We start from the raw sequence: 21,709 nt of genomic DNA on the forward strand, positions 1-21,709 counted from the left end.
AGATAAGGAGGAACACCTAGACTTAATCATTGAGGAAAATATGTGTTTACCCCATTAGACAATGCCACTGTGTGAGGAAATCCATTCAGATAGAATTTTCATGTAGCTATAGATGGCAGAGAACAATGGAGAGAACCCAATTAAAGATGCTAGAGACCCTGTTTTGCTCTTCTGCCTTTGTCTTTGTATTTTATGCCCATGGTGTATGGCTACTCCTTTGAAGATTGCAGACCACCTGCTTGCAGTCCCCTTGTTAAAAACCATGAACTGTTTTTGTACTAAATTGAAGGGAACTAACAACTGTGGCACATTTCCTACGTCACTAGATTCTGCGGGTATCAAGTCATAATAACCTGCAGGACATTGATTTAAGCCTAATTCCCATCAGTGACAGCTACAGATGAAAGACGGACGTTTTGGCCCTACAGTCTCAGCACCCAGAAAGTAGCAAAGCTGGACAGCGATCGCCAGCGCATGGTATCGTACTTGCTCCATCAGACGGCGTTGGACATCACAAAACCAAAGTTTCAGTGTAAAAGAGCTAAAGAGAAGGATTCCTGTTGTTGATGGCAGAGCTGTTTTGAGGTTTCATTTCTCTACCTGTCATGTGCTGGTAACCTCTGACAGTGTGCAATCCCTTGAGCCCCTTGGCCTGAGTTTTGGCCACACACCCCCTTTTTCTTTGCTCCAACGGAAGAAGGGCAGTGCACCGGAGATTTCAAGTTTGGAAAAAGGCACTATATTGTGGTGCCCATGAAAGAGCAGCTTGAGCGTCCTCTGACACTAAACAATGAGTGTTGGAGTCTGAAAGTGCTGCTGAGCTTGAGCTATTTCCCAATTAATGGTGCTTGGGTCTGCACGAGATGATTTGTGCCCTTGATCAATGAAGAGCACATTGTTTGTAGTGTCTGCCACAGAGGAGAGACACTGGTGCATTGCTTTAAGACATTGAGACTTTCGAGTGAGCTGTGGGTGTTTGCCAGGAAGGCACTCCAACTAAGCAGTACTTTTCTCACGAAGAGGCCTGAATTGAGAGGCCCATGCGAAAGAAAACAATAAAAGAAAATTTGATGGACAATAGAAGCCTGCCAGAGAGGCTTTTTGAACGGACTCTGGGCATAGTTGGTTTCACAAGAGGTTTCCGTGTGATTGTATAGACTAGGTGTTAGGAGACTGATTGTTTTGCTGGCATTGTTTTAAAGTACTATTCTGTTTAGTAAAAGCAGAATAAAGTCCATTTTCTGTGCAAAGAGTACCCCCTTTTCACCTTGGAGCATTGATGAGAGTCACCACTGTTCCACCTGAACATACCAAAATTACTGAAATGCAGAGGAGCCCTAAAAATGTTACTAGATAATTTTAGGATTTGCTTTTTGGTTAGGGTTGTGAAAAATTATTATTTCATTTGTAATAGTGGTCACTACTTTCTCCCGTTGTCTATATGTTCTTAATAACGTGTTTTCTAGTGTCTTTTAAACATGACGTTGTCATTTATGGGTGGGATTGTTTTTCTCTACTCAATTGACTTCTGCACCCACTTCCCAACCTATGTCTTTTCCTACTATTGTTTCTTTGCACTCTTTTCACCCTTTTCCTGAACATGAGCAGGTTAGAAGATCAGAATTCGTAAGCAATTCTTTTGTACAGCTTCTGCATCAACACTAGTTAGTAGTGAACATCACTAATTGTTGGGTGTGTGATCTTATGCCACCTACTGCAGATAGAGGTATTCCTTACTTTGTCCTGCCATATGTGGCCTCTGTGTTACATCATGCATAAGGAAACCTGCACCAAGAGACGAGCTAAATACTAGGATGATGTTACAGCAACATCTCAACGACTTTAGAAACATAGACCTGGACTCAGATTAGCATGAGAATAGGTTTATTGCCTATGTAAGGGCAAAAGGAGGGTTTGTGGTTCTAAAAATTCTGGACCCATGTAATTTACTTTGCCACAGCAGTACGATTTTAGGTTCAAAAGACCGATAATGACTAGTACACTAAGCATGAGCATTTTCGCTCAATTCCAGCAGCGTTTTCACCTCGAAATCGCCATTTTCGTCCTGCACTCGTGGCTCCCATTTTATACACGGCAGCCATTTTTAAAAGTTACCCTCACATAGGCTTATAATACAGTCAGATTTGATTCCAAGGACACGTACACCTTGATTGACTTTTCTCTGACCTGGGCAAGCTGGAACCATTGCCTCAGGCCAAACCTGTTTGGTAAGTCCCTCTCCCAGTGGCCGAATCAGATAGCATCAAGGCACACCATGCCATAAAACCCTTATTATCGATCACACACCCTGCCTAATCTTGCTCACACCTGCACCTGCTCTTTTCTTCTTCTTACTTTACGAGGGGGAGGTGCCCGTTTTTATTGGGGGTCCACACTTATCTGATGTAAAATAGTAGGCCTTGCCGGGTAATTTATTATGGGTTGGATGACATGAAATATGAGGTTTCATCATGACACTGTTTTTTCCTTTGTAGTGAAAACATGTGAATGACCAACCAAAATGTCAAGAATGTTTGCCTGAAGCTTAAAAAACTGTATATAAGTAAACCTGACTTTGCATTTAAACACAGTCTCCTGAGAACATACAAACCGTGCTGTTGTACTTCTAGGACGCTTGTCACTTGGTTGCAGCCAATAAATTCGATCTTTGACTTCACCTAGAAGACTCTGAGTTTCTGTGGTCTGAATCAGGAAAGTACCCGAGGTCTTTGGGTGTACCCTGGCACCACTGGGTTACCGGATCAGTACCGGTTCTGAAAAACCCAGTACCTCACCTTACAGAAAACAAAATGTTGTGCGCCTGGTAGGAAACTGAGGTGCTTTATTTTCGATTCTTTGTAAATGGCAGAACGCCACTGACCTACTCATTTTGGCTCCAACAAGCAAGCCTTGTCCATAGATGGCCATCACGATCCTCACCCTTTTAAAGTGATCATGTGCAAACCAACATAGATAAAAGACACAACTTACATCCCATAGTTTTTCCTCTATTATCCCCTCAATCTTGGACATATATTCCTTTTAAACAGATGTCAATCAGGTGTGCATCTTGTCCAATAAACATACCAAATGATAATGAATATGCTCTTAGGAAAACATATTGTGGCATAAACAACAGTGCTTAGTAGACAGCAGTAATCCACCCTATAAAAGCTGGATATTGCAAAATATTGAATGATTCAATTTGGACCCAATAAATAGTTGGCCACATATTTCCAATATAAAAAAAAACAGAGGTGATAATTTCCCCACATACGATCTTGCCCTAGTGGTCTATGCCTCCCTACCCCAAGTCCTGTAGTGTTTACTCTGACTCAGAACATCAAGATTTTTAGTATGTTTAAAGTGCATTCATCATATGTCAGACAATATTCAGACTTAATCATACCTGAGAGCCAAAGAGCAGGAAAGCAAAAAACCTTCCTATCCCTCTTTCAAGTGTACACCCAAAATAACCATAAAGTGAGAAAAGTGAAAAAATCTAAGTATGAAAAATGAAGTGTAAAATAATATCCACTTATTAGGCTGGATACATCAGTTACACCTGTATAATCATATCTGCTGTGGCAGGGAATATATTAACTTCAGATAAGGAAAAGGAAGAGCATCTGGATTGATACAGGAAATATTCATAAAAATATTAAACAGCCAAGTGAACTGCTAGCTTCTCACGCAATTTGAACCTAATGGGTTCTGTTGTTTTTAGACTCCAATCTTCATAGTGCCAAACACCTGTCTTCTCTTCCACGTTGTTTCTGAACTCTGTCTAATCCAAAGAAACTCATTAATGTCCAATCACTCCCACGTTTTCTCTGAAAGTGGCGGGCAACTCACACTTTAATTTCCTGACGGAATCGGGTGCAAAGCATTTTCTTTTCCAAAAGGAAAGTGGAGATTTACATAGAGGGTTTACTCAGTAGTTCCTGGTAGTTTTGAGGAAGAAAGGGACAGATTGAAGATTCCATCTCTTCCTCCCATTGGGTGGGCTTTACATTGGTCAGCCAATAGCAGGACAACCTTCCCGGAGTCCTCACAAAGGTGATACTTGCTGACCCCACCCTACTCTGTGACAAGGCATCAATGATAGACAGTTAGCCATGGGCACTTCAGGGCTTATCCCTAAAGGGCCAGGTCTGATTTTATCTGTGTGGCCCCCCTCGTAATAAGGGAAAGACACTCACAGGGCCTTCTCAGGCTGATGAGGTCACACCCTCAAGACTGTGAAATCTTCAGCCCGACAACACTTGTCTCAGGCTACCAGGCACCTGCTCGTTAGCACATGCACAATGCCTGACTGTCTCACCCTTATATGGTGAGTGTCTGTCAGGCTTACCTTTGCTTAGTCCTACAGACACTCATAATGCTTTGAAAAAGAGAAGAAGCTTCTTACCCGCAGAGCTCCTAATGATGGGCTACCCCTGGTTTTAGAGCAGACCCCTTTTAGTCAATTTAAGTAAGTATTTTGCACAACTGAGCTTTTACGCATGGTAAAATTCCTAGAATCAGACAGAGAAGTATCGCCTGAGGGGATAACTCTCCTCTTGACTAGTTAAGAAGGTCAATATATTGTAATATAGATGAAAACTACTCTATACTGAAGCTGCCAGAGTCATGATGTAAAAGACATTTTTGTGATGAAGGGTCAAATATTGTAAAGCAGATTCCATTTATAAGGAGATATTCAAACACAGGATTGATCGCAAACTGAAGGCAATCATATGAGTGACAAAGGTTTAGACTCCCCTTGGGACTCAACAAATGAAGTGATGCAATTTTACATCATTAAAAGTATATGTTTAATACATGATAAACGTATTTTGCAAAGTAAAATGGAATGAACACTTTAAGTACATGGAATCGGGAGTAAGACAATGTTAATCATATGGTTTTTTTGCATCCTCGTATGCGCCTTTCTGCCTAATATAACAATGACCTCTTCATTTTACAGTTTAAACATAAGCAAACAGACTATTAATCTGATATCACCCTCATAATGTTATTCAGATTACCTACGCACACATCGTGGTGTTCTGCTTGCACAAATAACAAATCACTAGTGCCCAATGTAGGGCCCCGTGGAGAGAGGGACGCAGTCCGGTCTCTCCTTGGGAACTTCTGGGCTGGAAGGAGACGGCCATAGAGTGCATAGGCTGAGGGGGATAAAAGAGGAGGGTCTAAGTAAGGGCTTATAGGGAGGGGCTGGGCATCCTCCTCTTCTGCGCAGCCTGTCCTGCTGCACTGAGGTTGCCGATCCAGATAGAGGAAGAGGTAGGGAGGACTAGGATGGCCACAGGACATGAGGCGGCGACAGTACGGGCCGCGCTTCACGTACTCAGTGACCTCCTCAGGCCTGGTGTGCTTGACCAGGCCTGGGTGGGGATGCAGCACGTGACGCGTGCTGCTGCAGGAGGCGTAGCAGCGGCAGTTAGTTGCTGTCTGCCGCTCACCATCCCGGGGGGGAGAAGGCAATCGAGGGGGGGCAGGGATGCAGCACATCCACTTCAAGATGCAAAATATAGCACAGGGGGAGCCTGAGAAGGAGCAAGGAAAGGTAGGGGTGGAGCTAGTGGAGAAAAAAGCTGGGGAGATGATAAGCCTCTTTGCCCAGGGCCTACCTGCAGGACAGGACACACAGGAGGAGGAGCAGAGGCCCAGGGGCCTGGGGGTTTGAAGCAACCCCTGGATCTCTCTGTGGCAGGCCAGCCTGCCAAGGCTGTGAAAAAAGGCACAGCTGGAGGGCAGGGTAAGTGCAAGGGCAAGGTCAAAGGCAGGAAGATGCAGACACATGAGGGGGCCCAAAGGGGGTCACATGAAGGCAGTGGGAGGGAGGCAGGGCTGGGGCATGCTGGGGAACATCTGGTGTTTTTGGGCAGGGTGGGGAGGAAGCCAGCAGCAGCCATCCACTGACTGGTCAGCAGTGGATATTGAAGGCGGGATCCAAGAGCAGAGGAAGCTAGTGGCAGAGAAAGAGAGGCTGTGGGCCCTGTTATGCAGGGAGAGGGGAGAGGTGGAGGGGAGAGCCAGGCAGGCGAAGCACAAGTCTGTAGGTGCCAGCGAGGTACCCAGGGGGTGGAGTTTGGGGTGGGGATGTTGGGTGTGGGTTCCTGCTGAGGAGAAGGGTAGGGAGCAGGAGGCTGGTGTGGCCAGTGGGGCGCACACGGCCAAGTGCGGTGTGGGGAGTCTACGCCAGCATCGTAGGTTGGCAGAAAGGTGGCGAAGCCAACAGGGCTCATCACGGCCCCTGGACGTTGGTCCGAAGCAATGAAGGAGTCATCGGCAGCCTTCTCTACACCACGGGAGCACACGAAGCACATGTATGGCATAGGTCATGGGGCCACGGGATGGAGGTTCAGTGTGACGTGGCAGATGCTGATGGTGCGGATGATGAGTGTAGGATGGACGAGGAGGATGTGGTTGAGCTGGATTATGAGGAAGACATGGAGGAATGGGAAGATGGGAAGATTCGCAAAAAAGAGGTGAGCGGGGAACTTGGGAGGGGGATAGGGCGCTGGAGAGGCGCAACCCCCTCTTCTCCTTCAGTTTTGCAGGCATCAAAGACTGACACACTAGTCCAGGAGGTTTCGCACACGGAAGGCTATGGGCGCAAGTCATTGTTAGAAGCGAGCACTCAAGCCCACGGAGTACAATGTAAGGGAGACTGGTGGTCACAGTGGGGCAATGGGAAAGGCAAGGCTGGTGCGGCCCAATATAGGTCTATTGGAGTGGGGGATGACTCAGTGCATGGCATGCCTAGTGCAGGTACGGACCAAGCAGGCAGCAAGGACCAGGCGGGGAACAAAGGTCTGACGCCCCAGGGTGGGGATGGGGAGACCGTGGCAAGTGCGGACAAGGAAAGTGATGTCAAAGAGGGGAACAGACATAAGAAGTGGCCCCACTATATGGGTCTTGCAATCCCACTGGGGTCTCACGTAGCAGACAAGAAGAAAGGACGGATCTGGAAGCTTGATTATGTTGACTTATTTAGGCTCCTTCATAGAGATATTCAGGCCAAAGAAGGCTTCAAGGAGGAGGAATGGGAACTGGCGCGAAGGCCTACGGTCCACATAACTATGGATAATTGGACCCCTGCATTTTTTATATATGCTAGTATCTACTGCGAAAAACATGTGGAAAGAGTCATTACTATGTTTAAGTTCATGGACATTATTCGCAAGGCCCAAATGCATTTTGGGGGTTTTGCATGGCTGAGCTATGACGAAGAGTTCAGGGACAGAGTGAGTGTCAATCTTGAAAAGCCATGGGGGGACGTAGACTCGGAGCTAGTGGCCTTCCAGTGGTACATAGGCCTTTTCAGCAACGCCTCACCCCAGGAGGGGTGGATCAGGCACAAAAGGCCCCAGTGCCTAGCTCAGGTGCCTGCTGGAACTACAACAAGGGGTTTTGCTCCAGGCACCCCTGCAAATTTAAACATGAATGTTCCAAATATGGGAGGAGCACCCAGTCATGCAATGTTTTTCCCTGGCCAGTCCGGCGGAGCAGTGGTGTTCTACCAGGGGTAGAGGAGGGAAAGGCGCTTCTGGGCCAAAAGGAGCCTACTCCAATTAAGTTTGTTAGGTTACCTCCCTGTTGCGCATGCACCCAGATACGGACATAGGGCACAAATTGGAATGGGGTTTCAGGCAAGGATTTCAGGTAGGGTCCCAAGGGGCGCGGACGAGGAGATGGGTGGAAAATTTGCACTTGGCAAAAGCCATGTCTGAGGTGGTAGTGACAAAATTGAACAAGGAAGTGGCAGAGGGCTGAATTGTGGGCCCCGTTTACGGGTGGCCTATGGATGACCTGATGATTTCACCTTTGGGTGTGGTCACCAAGAAGACAAAGGGGGATTGCTGACTGATACACCATTTGTCATGGCTAGAAAGGGCATCGGTCACTGCTTTCATTGCTCCGGAAGATACCCGGGTAGTCTATGCCTTGGTAGATGATGCCATTCCGCTCATACGGGGATGTGGCAGGGGTGCTGAGTTTGCTAAGTGCGACATCAAGGCAGCTTTTTGGCTGCTCCCTATTCACCCTTAGGATTTCTCTTTGCTGGGGATGCAGTTTGGGGGGGCCATCTACGTAGACAGAGTGCTGCCCGTGGGGTGCGCAATTTCTTGTGCATTGTTCGAGATCTTCATTACCTTCCTGCAGTGGGTTTTCGTGCAGGTGAGTGGACATTGGACGGTGTCACACTATTTGGATGATTTCCTTTTCATGGGTTCACCACACTTTGGTTTGTGTGGGAAGGCTTTGCAGTGCTTTGAGAGTTTGACGCAGGAGCTTGGGGTGCCCCTGGCCCCAGAAAAGACAAAGGGCCCTAGCTGGTTGTTGACTTTTTTGGGCATTGAATTGGACATGGTGGCCTTCATGGTTCATTTGCCTGCTGCAAAGGTTGAAGACATTTTGCACTTTTTACAGCAGATCTGGTTGAGACAGAAAATAGAATTGTATGTGGCACAACAACTCCTGGGTTTCCTCAAATTTGCAAGCAAGGTGGTCGAGGGAGGTAGAACGTTTTGCAGGCGCATGGGGCTGGATATATCAGGTGCATCCCTCCATCATCATAGGATTCAGCTGACGGTAGGTTTGAGGGCGGACATCCAGGTATGGGACCTTTCCTGGCACAGTTTAATGGGGTTTCCATGTCTTTTCTGGAGGAGGCACTGTATGGCAGGTACAGATTGTTTCAGACGCGGCAGGAGCCTCTGGTTTTGTCCTTTTTTGGGATAGACGGTGCTGTGCAGAACCCTGACCAGCACAATGGTTGAATCAGGGCAGGAGCACTGCGCTCCTGGAATTCTTCCCCCTGTTGGTGGCTTTGGCCGTGTGGGGTGACTAACTGGCCAACAGACCAATATTGTTTCATGCCGACAATTTGACAGTGGTTGATCTGGTGAACAGACAGAGATCAAGGGATCACAGGGTGCTGCGATTTTCGTGGAGGTTCATGCTTTGTTGTTTGACTTTGAATATCATATTTAAGGCTGCTCACATTCCTGGGGTCAACAATTCTATCCCAGATTCCCTGTCTCGTTCTCAGTGGCAGTATTTCCACACATTGGCACCAACAGCGGAAGAGCACAAGACAGTGGTCCCGGAAGACATTTGGGAGTGGGGGGGTGTGATGGTCATGAAACGGGTGGAGATGTCACTAGAGGAATCCACCCTAGTAAGTTATTGCCTAGCATAGTTGGAATTTCAGGACTTTGAGGTTCTTGAAGGGCAGTTCTGGAGGCAGGGGCAGGGAGTGCTTGAAGCACGAGTGCTGCGTTTTGTGATATTTCTGATTCAGAAGGGTTTGTTGCTTGCCACGATTGGGGGCAAGTTGGCTAATGTGTCTTTTTATGGGAAGTTGTTTTTTGGCAGGGAACATGCGAAGGACAACATTTTGGGGAGAATGCTGAAAGGTTGGGGAGTGGCTCGATCAGGGTCATGTAGGGTGGTGCGTGAGGCTAATACATTTGACCTGCTTGTCCAACTTTTGCATGTATTTCCAGTTTGTTGTGAGGGATGCGTACAAGGTGGCACTTTTCATTTATGTATGAGATGGATGTTTTTTGGGGTTTCCGAGTGTCTGAGTTGTTGGGTGTAGAAAAAAATTGCGGTATACAAAAGGGAGATGTGCGAAAGGAGGTTGGGCTCTTGGGTATCTGGTTGCAGCAGTACAAAACGGATCAGTTGGGATGAGGTAAGTGGATATGGTTCGACATGAGGGAGGGGGAATTATGTCCAGTGCGGGAATAGGGCTCTTTCAGGGAGCACAGAGCAGGACGGGGGGGTTCTGTCACGATAATGGTAAGAAGCTTACAGCTTACCAGTTGTTGGCTGTTTTGAGGATGGCTTTATGGCGTCTTGGGAGGCAGGCGGGTACATTTGGTGCTCACTCTTTCAGGATTGGTGCGGCCACTGAGGCGGCTTGCTTAGGTTGGGACCAAATCAGGCGCATTGGGAGATGACGGTCGAAATGTTGTGAGAGGTATGTGAGGGTCTGATGTAGAGTCTTTTTCATAGACAGGACAGTTCATGTCATGGGGGATGGGGTTTTTCTTTTCAGGTGTTGGGGTTTGGGGGACGATTATTGTCCCACACTGACGTCTGTTTGTCCTTCCAGGTTGTGTACATGTCCCAGAGAAAGATAAAGTAGTTACAAGGCTGGTTGGACACTTGTTTATTCACCGGGTGGCAAAATATGCAGAAAAGCAAGTCTATTGATGATCTCTGGGATTTCCAAGTAGCAGGCACGAGGGGTTGTGGTGGGGGAAGAGCGACATGAGGTGGGGCAATTTGCACCCTTTTATAACTTCAATATTGCCAACATGAGGTTGTCCAGATGTATTGGTATTGCACCTGGGGGAAAATGATCTAGTACGATTATCTGGGCTCACCCTACTGTAACACATACAGCGGGATTTGGCATTACTGAGGCGAAATATGCATGGGACTTGTTTGGTGTGGACGGAGTTTGTGCCCAGGAGAAAATGGAGAGGAGCTCTGTAACAAAGGGCTATTGAACTGGCCAGGAGGAAGCTTAATTGGGCCATGCAGGTTTTCTGTGGGACACATGACATCAAGGTGCTGACGCACTAAGGGATTAAGGAGAACAAACAGATTCTCTTCAAGGACGAAGGGGTGCATCTATTGGAAATGGGGAATGTGCATTACATGTTGGAACTGCGTTTTCTGCTGACTAACTTGTGGGGAGAGAAGTTGTGGTGGAGTGAGCCGGTTTAAAGTTGTTGTGGTGTTGCAGTGAGTTCACTGGTGGGTCAGCAAAATGCCTAAAGGGATCATGCTGGGTGGCAGTAGATTCGGGAGAGTGCAGGGTTAAATGCAGGCCTGGCCACCCTTCCAGCGGGGAAAAAGAAACAGGTAAAGGATGACAGAGTGGGGGATGCCCGATTCAGACAGGAGACGAAAGCAAAGGAGGGATGTGTGGGAGAATGTAAGTAGATGCTGGGTGAACGGAGGAAAAAGTGGGCAATTAAGTGAGAATGGAAGATAGAGGAGTTCAAAGGGTAAAGATGAAAAGTGTTAATTTAAAGTTTCAGTTGTGTTAATATTATGTTATGAGGAGCAAGCCTCTCCTAATAAATGGCCTTTTACACTAGCAAAATGTCCCGATTTAGGCCCCGTAGAGAGAGTGACACAGTCCAGTCTCTTCACTGATACTTTCGGGCCAGAAGGAAACAACCATAGAGGGGATAGGCTTGGGGGGGATAGAAGGAGAAGGTCTAAGGGGGGGCTTATAGGGAGGGGCTGGGGTGGGGATCAGCCTCTTCTGCGCAGCCTGTCACGCTGCACTGAGGTTGGCCACCCACCCACCCTACAGGACAAAAGTGAGGTGCGCTGGAGAGTGGGGTGAGTGAATGGAGGTGCTGCGTGTTGGGTAAGTGGATTGTAGGCTGGGGTTAGGGCAGGTTGCTAGGTACGGGCAGTAGACGGGGGAGGCTCAAATGTAGGCCTGGCCATTCTTCCAGCAGGATAAAAGAAGCAGGTGAAGGATGACAGAGTGGGGGATGCTGATTCAGACAGGAGGCAAAACCAAAAGGGGGACGTGTGGGAGAATGGAAGTAGATGCTGGGAGAATGGAGGAAAAAGTGGGGAATGAAGTAGAATGGAAGACGGGGGAGTTCAAAAGTTAAAGATGAAAAGTGTTCCTTTGAAGTTCCAGTTATGTTAATGTTATGTTATGATGAGCAAGCCTGTCCTAATAAAAGGCTTTTACACTAGTAAAATGGGTGTCGATGTCTATGTCTCGAAAGTATTTTAGGTTGGGGTGATTTGTATTGAAGAAAAGTAAAATATGGATTTGTGCCCCATGTTGGACCCCGGTTAAAATAAATTCAAACAAGGAAAGATACTCTTCAACATTAGTAAGGCTGAGATTATCATCTGTGAAATGAAACAGAGTAAAATATGAAGGGGCAACTGAAAAAAACCACACAATGTCAGCAAACAATAACTCTGTCAAAATCTTCCGGAATCAGTGAGAAATCCATGCTTGTACTTGTTAGTTGTGTAAAAGCTGTTTCTTGTATTGAAGTAACTACATATTTGTTATATTAAAAACTATTGTGGTCCTTAGAGCAAGGCTCATATTTTTTTCAGAAATTAAGGCGACAGCAAATTTGAATGTTGGCGAACGTTTGACAAATAAAAAAGGATACACTGTTGCCGAGAGAGACATAGAGAAGGTTGATGTGAAATATTGGCGAAACCGTTTTGTTTTAGCACAAAGACACGCCTATGCAACAATGTTATGTATATCACTACAAACACTGTCAAATATGGACATTGTCACAACAACATGACAATTTTCAGTAACAGAAGAACTCGAAAATGAACAAACAGCTGACAACATGTTATGCAGGTGGGTTTACACAGAAACACTGCTCAGGAAAAATGAAAGGGACAAAAAATTGGCAGGCACACAGCAGAAAAAGGCTGTATCTGCAGTTGCTGAACTCAGAGGTACAAATCTCATTTGAACTGTTGGCTGTAGAGGTCAATACAAGAGATACTAATCATATAAAGTACTTTTTTTCACAGGTACCTCTTGAAAGAAAAAAATATATTCAAAATAACTCATGCTAAGAACGTCTTGGAGCGCAAAAGGGATCAGAGCATGCACCCGTAAGAAAAATGTAAGAGAGGCATTGATGGTGCATACAAAGGGCTCTCAGATGCCCTACCTTATGTCCAGGTCTTATTATAATAAAAATCCACTGATATCATAACCAAACTATCCACAAGCAATCAATTGAAAAAGGAAATAATATTGCAACGTGCCCTGTACAAAGACAACAAAACATGCTGCAACAACAATTGATAGCACAGATTAAGGCCCTCATTACAACCCTGGCAGTCGGTGGTAAAGCGGCAGTGAGACCACAAACAGGCCGGCGGAAAAAAAAATGGAATTATGACCGCAGCGGTTACCGCCGCGGTCATCCGCCACTTTACCATTCCGACCGCCATGGCGGTGAAGACCACTGGGCTGGAGATTGCGGACTCCAGCCTGGCGGTCGTCAGTAGACCGCCGACGGTATCAGGACCCTGCATACCGCCATGGATCTCGGGTGGTTGGCACTATAAGTGCCAGAGATTTCCTTCCCTGGCACTGATAGGGGTCTCCCCCACCCCCGCTACCCGCAACTAATCCTCCCCTCACACCCCTGCCACCCCCCCAAAGGTGTCACAACCCCCCTCCCCACCCCGACCCAGAACAGGCATATATACACACCCCTACATGCACACACTCCCGAACATGCACATATACACACCCCTACACGCACACTCCCCCAACATGCACATATACACACCCCTACACCCACACACTCCCAACATGCACATATACACACTCCTACACGCACACATACACCCCGACAACACATACCCGCACACATACAAACAGACATGCACACCATCCGACCCGCACGCATTTCCCATACACACAACGCATACACTCACTCACTCAACCCCTCCACACTCTCACACGCACACCCCCATGCACGCACACAACACACTACTCCCCCCCTCCCCCTTCCCTAACGGACGATCAATTTACCTTGTCCGTTGATCCTTCGGGAGGGGACGGGATCCATGGGGGCAGCTCCGCCACCAGCACACCGTCACCAGAACACTGCTACACCGAATCATGGGACATGATTCAGTGGCCGGTGTTCTGTTGACGTGGCGGTGGAGGTTGAGCAACCTCCACTTTCCCGCCGTCCGCCAGTATGGCTGATGGTGGCTTTCCATACGAAAAAGGACGGCGGGCTGCCAGCGGTCATAATACGCAGCGCGGAAGACCGCCACCACTGGCGGTATTCATCACGACGGTACCTCAGCGGTCTTGCGAAAAGACCGCTGAGGTCGTAATGACCCCCTAAAATCTTAATGAGACACACCACCAGACAAATACTAGTACGCTTCTGGACAACAGCAGGGCAACAAAGTGTGCATCTGACACTTCATAAAGTCCAAACCAAATTTTAAAAAAGCTATAATAACTATAGGAATGTGTACAGTTCTACAGGACCTCACTCTCGCATTGAAATCTAAGAGGAGCATCAACCCACCTGAGAGGGAAACCAAATTTAGCACATGCCGACCTTCATGCATACAAAGTGCATGACCAACAATGTTTCCCACATGCACTTCCTACCTTCTGCCAAGAGAAGCTCATGACTCAGAAACAAGAACACGCTCCTACCCTTATTACGCAAAGCAGCTATGACAACATCTGGTCAAGGTACTTATCATATTAACATAGCATAACTTAGTAAAATCAATACTTGCTATAGCAACATAAAATAGTTCCTGGGACATGCTAATTGCTCAACAGAAATATTTGCCTAAGACTCCGGCAGAAGGCATGGAGAAGAAAGGTAAGTACACTGAGAATTAAAACAAAAAGAAAACGGTCTGCATTCGGAATACAAGGTACTAAGGGCCTTATTTATACTTTTTGGTGCAAAACTGCACTAAGGCAGTTTTGCCCCAAAAAGTTTTGCACCGGCTTGCACCATTTTTTAGCACCAGCTGGGCACCATATTTATGGAATGATGCCGGTGCAAAGAGTAGGCTAGCTTAAAAAAAAATGACGTTAGGCAGTTTGAGTCAAAATAAATGATTCTGACCAGATTAGCATCATTTTTTGACGCTAAGGGGCATATTTATACTCTGTTTGCACTGAATTAGCGTCAATGTTTTTTTACTCTAATTCAGTGCAAAACTAACTCCATATTTATACTTTGGTGCTAGACCCGTCTAGCACCAAATTTATGGAGTTAAAGTCTTTTTTTGGAAGTGGAAACCTACCTTGCCTTAATGAGATGCAAGGTAGGCGTACCCGTGCAAAAAAATTACTCTATGGCCTTAACACCATATTTATACTCCCATGTAAAAATGGTGCAAGGGAGGGAGGAGGGGTCAAAAAATGGGGCAAAGCTTGCTTTGCTCCATTTTTTAAGACCTGGGTCAGGGCAGGCGTTAGGGGACCTGTGGCCCTATTTCCATGGTGGAACATAATGGAATAAGCCCAGAGGTGCCCTCCCTAGGCCCTAGGGGCACCCCCACCCACACTAGAGGGACTGCGAGGATGGGGGACCCCATCCCAGGTAAGTACAGATAAGTGCATTTTATTTTTGAAAGTGCCATAGGGGGCCCTGAAATGGGCCCCCATACATGGCACAGGGTGCAATGGCCATGCCCAGGGGACCCCTGTCCTCTGTGCTGGCCATTGGGTTGGTGGGTGTGACTCCTGCGTTTTCTAAAGCAGGAGTCATTTGGCATGGTAGGTTAGAGTCATTTTTTTTTTACTCTAACCTGCCTAAAGCCATTTTTTGGTGCTAAACCCTCTTCTTCTATACTGCCAGATCCACCCGACTAAAGTCATTTTTTAAAACTCTAGCCTACCCTTTGCACCGGCTTGCACCATTCCATAAATATGGTGCCCGGCTGGTGCACAGAAATGGTGCAAGCCGGTGATAAACTTTTTGGTGCAAAACTGAGTTAGTGCAGTTTTGCAGCCACTTTTGTGTCATAAAATGACGTTAATGCGGTGCAAAAAAGTTTAAATCAGGGCCTTGGTGCTAGATGGGTCTAGCACCAAAGTATAAATATGGAGTTAGTTTTGCACCGAATTAGAGTAAAAAAAATGACACTAATTTGGTGCAAATAGAGTATAAATATGCTGCAGAGTAAAAATATGCCCCTAAATATGGCGTTAAGGCCATAGAGTCATTTTTTGCATGGGAACGCCTACCTTGCATCTCATTAAGGCAAAGTAGGTCTCCCCTTTCAAAAAATGACTTTAACTCCATAAATTTGGTGCTAGAGGGGTCTAGCACCAAAGTATAAATATGGAGTTAGTTTTGTACCGAATTAGAGTTAAAAAAAATGACACTAATTTGGTGCAAATAGAGTATAAATATGCTGCAGAGTATAAATATGCCCCTAAATATGGCGTTAAGGCCATAGAGTCATTTTTTGCATGGGAACGCCTACCTTGCATCTCATTAAGGCAAAGTAGGTCTCCCCTTTCAAAAAATGACTTTAACTCCATAAATTTGGTGCTAGAGGGGTCTAGCACCAAAGTATAAATATGGAGTTAGTTTTGCACCGAATTAGAGTAAAAAAAAATGACACTAATTTGGTGCAAACAGAGTATAAATATGCCCCTAAGACATCCTTTTGCTCTCGTTCTAAGATCAAATACGAACAGTTGGAGATACTAAATTGTCCTCACTGTTCTGATTGTCCTGAAGAAATTCCCTTTGTCTTTTGGGCAGTGAAACATATTGACCATTTCCTAAAATTAGGTTTAAACATGCCATTTTGTTTTTAATATGCGTAACAGATAAACAATAGACAAACTGACAATTGACTGACACCTTTTTAGTCACTTACAATGGTTACCTTCAACTAAGTGGAGTACACTGCACATGGTCTTCGTGACAGCACACACTCTTTGATGATATTTATGTACCAGTAGGGTGAGTTATTTGTGAGTCTTCCCGTACATGTCCCATTAGAGATGCAAGAGGGCTGACATTGAACTAATTTCCCCTCTTCTTGACTTGTAAGCCCTTTTCTGACACTAAGGGCATATTTACATAAATGGTGACACAGGGCAGCCCAGCAAGTGACCTTGTTGTGCTGCCCTGTGGCACAGAGAAAGGGCAGAAATGCACCGTATTTGCAAAATATGGTGCATTTCTGTCCTTTCCCCCTGTGCTTCTGCCTAGCGCCAATGCAGGCATCCCTGCACTGTGGGTAAGAGTGCCTGCATTGCATGCAGGATTGTTTTTGTGCAGGATGAGATACCTTTCTGCAAAAAAACAGTCCATGGATGTGTTGTCCTCTTTCTATGTGTGCTGCGTTCTGCAGCACACAGAAAGAGGAGAAATAAAGATATTTCTTCTTGTTACACCTCATCTGGGGAGGCGTACAATTTTGATGCATTCCCTGGGTTACACGTACTTGTAAATCAGGGAATGCGTCAAAACACATGGGTGTCATGTGAGAAAACATACTGCAACGTTCATGGAAAGCCCCTCTAATGCAGAGTAAGACAACACAACAACTCGTGCTGCTTTGCCATACTCCATATCTGTGAGGCCATGAAAAGCAACACAAAGTGGCTTTGCGTAGCTAATAGATATGGGTCTGCAGTCTGCGCTGCCAGAACATCAAAAAAATGATGCTCTGGTGGTGCACAGGGCTTGCAAATATGCCCCTTATTGAGCACTAATGATGAAAAGCCTGGGATAAAGGAATACGTGATTCTATGGTCCCATTTGATTGGTCCCATTGGATGCCTTCTCACCATTGAGTGGACCCCTTTTGAGTTTAGTTTTTTTGATTGAAAAACTGGGCTTTTACCAATGATTTTACTATGGGTTTGAGTAGATGCTGTGAGAAGGATAGGTTTACCCTTGCTTTTCGATTTTGAGAAATTACCAGCTTTTCATTATGTAGGCTCAGGATTGATTTAGTTATGAGTAAGTACACAGAGAAACATCAAGACCACTGGGGGAAAACCCCAACTGTTATGAATATGGCCTGGTTTCCTCGAGACTGCTAAAGAAGACTCCAGAATAAAGGGACCACCTCACTCTGCTGACCTGACATACTGCTTGGGATTTTGGTAACTGACCCAGAGATATTTTGGGACTGTGCATTAACAGCAATGAAGGTGTTCCTCGGCTGCAACTTTTTGCACAATACCCTACAGTGATCTTTCAAAATCTTAAATCCAGCACATAGTCTTGCCCACTTCTCTGTATTGTTTGGGCTTCTTTATTCATGCCTTGAGAAAGCCCCAGGTCTGTGCACCAAGATGGGAAGAAACACATGTTGGCTGATTTCTTTAGACTGTGGTCTTCTGAGGGAATCTCACTGAAATAGCAGACCAATAAAGAATGTTTTCACTTCTTGGATCTTTGTGAATACATTGGAATACCAGTATGAAGTGTTATTTGGATACTCATCTCGATCCTTCGTCTGCCATCTTATGGAGCATCCAAATTTGCTACTCTATGTTACTGAAGGGGGAAATCGGAGTTCAGTGCCATAACCTCATGCTGGTGTCAACAACAACAAAAAGGTGATGGATGGCATGCTTGAACTGATTTCAGCCACTAGCAATCACTTTGGACCACATCCCAATCCATCTGTTATTTTGCCCACCATGCGAACCCCAGTTTGGACTCAGCCATATGCAAATAAGGCTTGACCCTGCTCCTCATGGGAACAGTACAGCCCGAACTGCCAGGTCAGGTCCTCCCCTGAACTGGAACACAAGCAACCTAGGATCGGTTTTGCCCTATATAGAGCTCTTCGGCTATGTATATCTTAGTTCCAGTGGCACAGTGAGTCAAGGACCCAAGTCAGGGCATACCTGGTGCATTTAGGGCAGCAAATGCAAAAACAACAAGTTGTTGAATGGAATGCTTAAAGTAATCTCAGTTACTGGCAATCACTTGAGCCACATCCAAATCCATAATTTTTTTGCTTACCATGCCATCTCATTTTGGACCCAGCTATATGCAAATCACTCTTAACCCGCCTCCTCAACAAGAACGTAAGCAACCCAGGACTAGTTTTCCACTAGGTAGGGCTCTTCAGACAGGTATTGCCTGGTTCCAGAGGCACAGTGAGCCTGGGGCCCATGCCTGGACATACCCAGTACACTTAGGGCAGCAAATGCAAAAACAGCAAGGTGATGGATGGAATGCTTGGATTAATGTAAGCCACTGGGAATCGCTTGGGGCTGCAACCCGATCCATTGTTTTTTTGCCAACTATGCAACCTCAGGTTGAACCCAGCCATATGCAAATCAGTCTTCACCCTGCTCACCATAAGAACTGTCCAGCCCGAACTGCTAGGCCTCTTCCTTTCTGAACCAGAACACAAACAATCTAGAACCAGTTGCACCCAAGTTCAGGCTCTTCAGCCAAGTATACCTTGGTTCCAGTGGCACAGTGAGCCTGGGACCAACTTCTGGGCATACCCGGTGCACTTAGGGCATCAAATGCCAAAACAGCAAGGTGATGAATGGAATGGTTGAAAGAATCTCAGTAGGTGACAATCGCTTGGGACCGCATCCCAATCAATCATTGTTTTTGGCTACCATGCCACATCTGTTTGGACTCAGGCATATGCAAATCAGTTTTGACCCTGCTCTTCATAGGAACAGTCCTGCCCGAACTGCCAGGCCAGGTCCTCCCTGAACTGGAACACAAGCACTCTAGGACGGGTTTCAACCTAGAAAACTAAAATAAGGCAGTGACAGAACAAGTCAGCCTTGTATGACTTGCAGCCTTACAGCTTGGTGCAGACTGGGGCATACGTTTCCTATGTGAGGGCAAACTAAGAGTGTCCCCACATGCTGGGTAAGTGCTGCGCACTGCAACACACACAGTGAATAGTTTTGTCCTTGTTTTCCTCAAGTGGATTTTTTTTGTTGCAAAGCCTGGTCTGTCTACCTCAGTAGTTTGGGCTTTGTGTAAAACACTGTGGATGTAGCACCCTCTTGATGCAAGTGATCCAACTATTAGTTTGTGCTGTGTAAGGTCTACATATTCAGTACAAAATGCCTTTTGTGCTGGATAGTATACAGCATGCTTCTTTGCATTGCAATAGCACCTGTGTAAATCCTTAGAAATTTTGGGCCCACATTTGCCTCCACCATCACCTCCAGCTTGATCCTGTGACAGTGACAATAGTTCTACTGACATCACCTACCAGCCTACACTGGGGTGAACAACATGGGCTTGCCTCTGGTGGGCATTCCATGTGCGTCCAGATCATAGTAACACAGTGGCATAACTCAACAAATATAAATTCCATTTGAGAGGAAATGTACAGAAAGTTTCTGTGACAGTTTTAGAGACTTCAGGTAAAATTAGAGTTGCAAGAGATTGGGGTGCCCATTCCACAAACAAAAGTGAGTATTCAAGGTTGGCAGAGTCAAATCAGGTGAGCACATTTACCATTGGTATAAGATGTTATCTGGTTTAAACTTCCAGATACTACTTCACAAAGTGATAGCGTGACCAGATTTTCAAAGCCAAAAACCAGGACATTTCACAAAAACTAGAAAGATTACAATTTTACTTCAACAGAATGGCATTGCTCATCAGCATGGAATTATGCCCTTAGAGGCATATTTATACTCTGCACTGAATTAGCGTAATTTTTTTTGACTCTCATTCGTTCCAAACTTAACTTCATATTTATATTTTGGCACTAGACATGACAAGTCATTTTTTGCCTGCGGAAAACTACCTTGCATCAATGAGATGCAAGGTATGCGTTTCTGGGCAAAATATGATGACATGACCTCAGCGTCATATTTACCCCCGTGCTAAAATCAAGCATGGGTGAGGGGGCCCTAAATAATAGCGCTAAGCTTGCTTAGTCCCATTATTTAATGCCTGGGTCAGGGCAGGCATTAGGGAACCTGTGGGCCTTTTTCCATGGTGAGACCATGGAAAGAGCCTACAGGTGCTCTTCCCTGGCCCCAGGGACACCCCCACCCACACCAGAGGGACAGCGGAGGATGAGGGTCCTCCTCTCAGGTAAGTATAGGTGAGTAGAGGTAAGTATATTATTATTTTTTTTGTTGTGCATTTGGTGGGGGGGCTAACTTGGGCCCCCTTACATGGCACTGGGCCATGGGGTGGTGGGCATGACTCCTGTTTTAACTAAGATAGGATTCATGTCCATGGGGTTTTAATGTCAGAAAATTATGCTAGTCTGGTTAGAGGCATTATTTATGCCTCTGCCCATACTAGCATCATCCTTTGACGCTAAACCCCCTACTCCCCCTATGCCTTCCCCACCCTGCTAGTGTCCTTTTTTTTACGTTAGCCGGGCTTTACCACCAGCTACTGCCATATCATAAATATGATGCCCATCTTAGGATGGCGCTAGCCGGCGGTATACTTATTGACGCTAAACTGTGTTAGCATAAAAAAGTATAAATCAGTGCCTCAGAGCATAAATAAAATGCAATTTTAAAGCCATTATAATACCCATTAATTAAATTGCTTTCTGAGAACACCTGCTAACTTCTTTGGAAAGTAAAAAAATCACCTCCGACCATTTTCAGACAAACCTCTCTAAAAAACTAGACATGAGTTAAATTTCCCAAAATCTCTTGGGACAGCTGGTGAAAAAACTGGACTGTCCCGGCAAATCCGGGATGCCTGGTCACCCTAAAAAGTAAAGTTGTACTCTGGTATATATTTATACAGAAAGAGCCAAAGCCAACATTCTAACCAGCAAAGTCATAGGTCACTCCAAACAAAGTAACCAATAGAGGGCCTGATGTACTAAAAAGTGGTGCAGCGTGGTGCTGTGCCAAAGTTGGCAGCACTCCGCTGCATCACTTTAGAAATTCAGAGATGGAGCACATTTATTTAAATACGGTGCACTCCTGTATTTCCCCCTGTGCCAGCACTAAATTTAGCTGCCAACACAGGCATCCTTGCACCATAGTGCAAGGGTGTCTGTGTTGAGGAGTTTGATTGTTCATATGCAGGAAGGTGTACCTTCCTGCATATAAACAATCTACAATGGCGATTTGGCACTTCTATGTGTGCTACAAAATGCTGCACACAAGAAAGTGCCAAATCGTCATTTTTAAATGTTTTATTATATGCAGGAAGGGACA

Source organism: Pleurodeles waltl, chromosome 2_1 (assembly GCF_031143425.1).
Source record: "Pleurodeles waltl isolate 20211129_DDA chromosome 2_1, aPleWal1.hap1.20221129, whole genome shotgun sequence".
NCBI lineage: Eukaryota > Metazoa > Chordata > Amphibia > Caudata > Salamandridae > Pleurodeles > Pleurodeles waltl.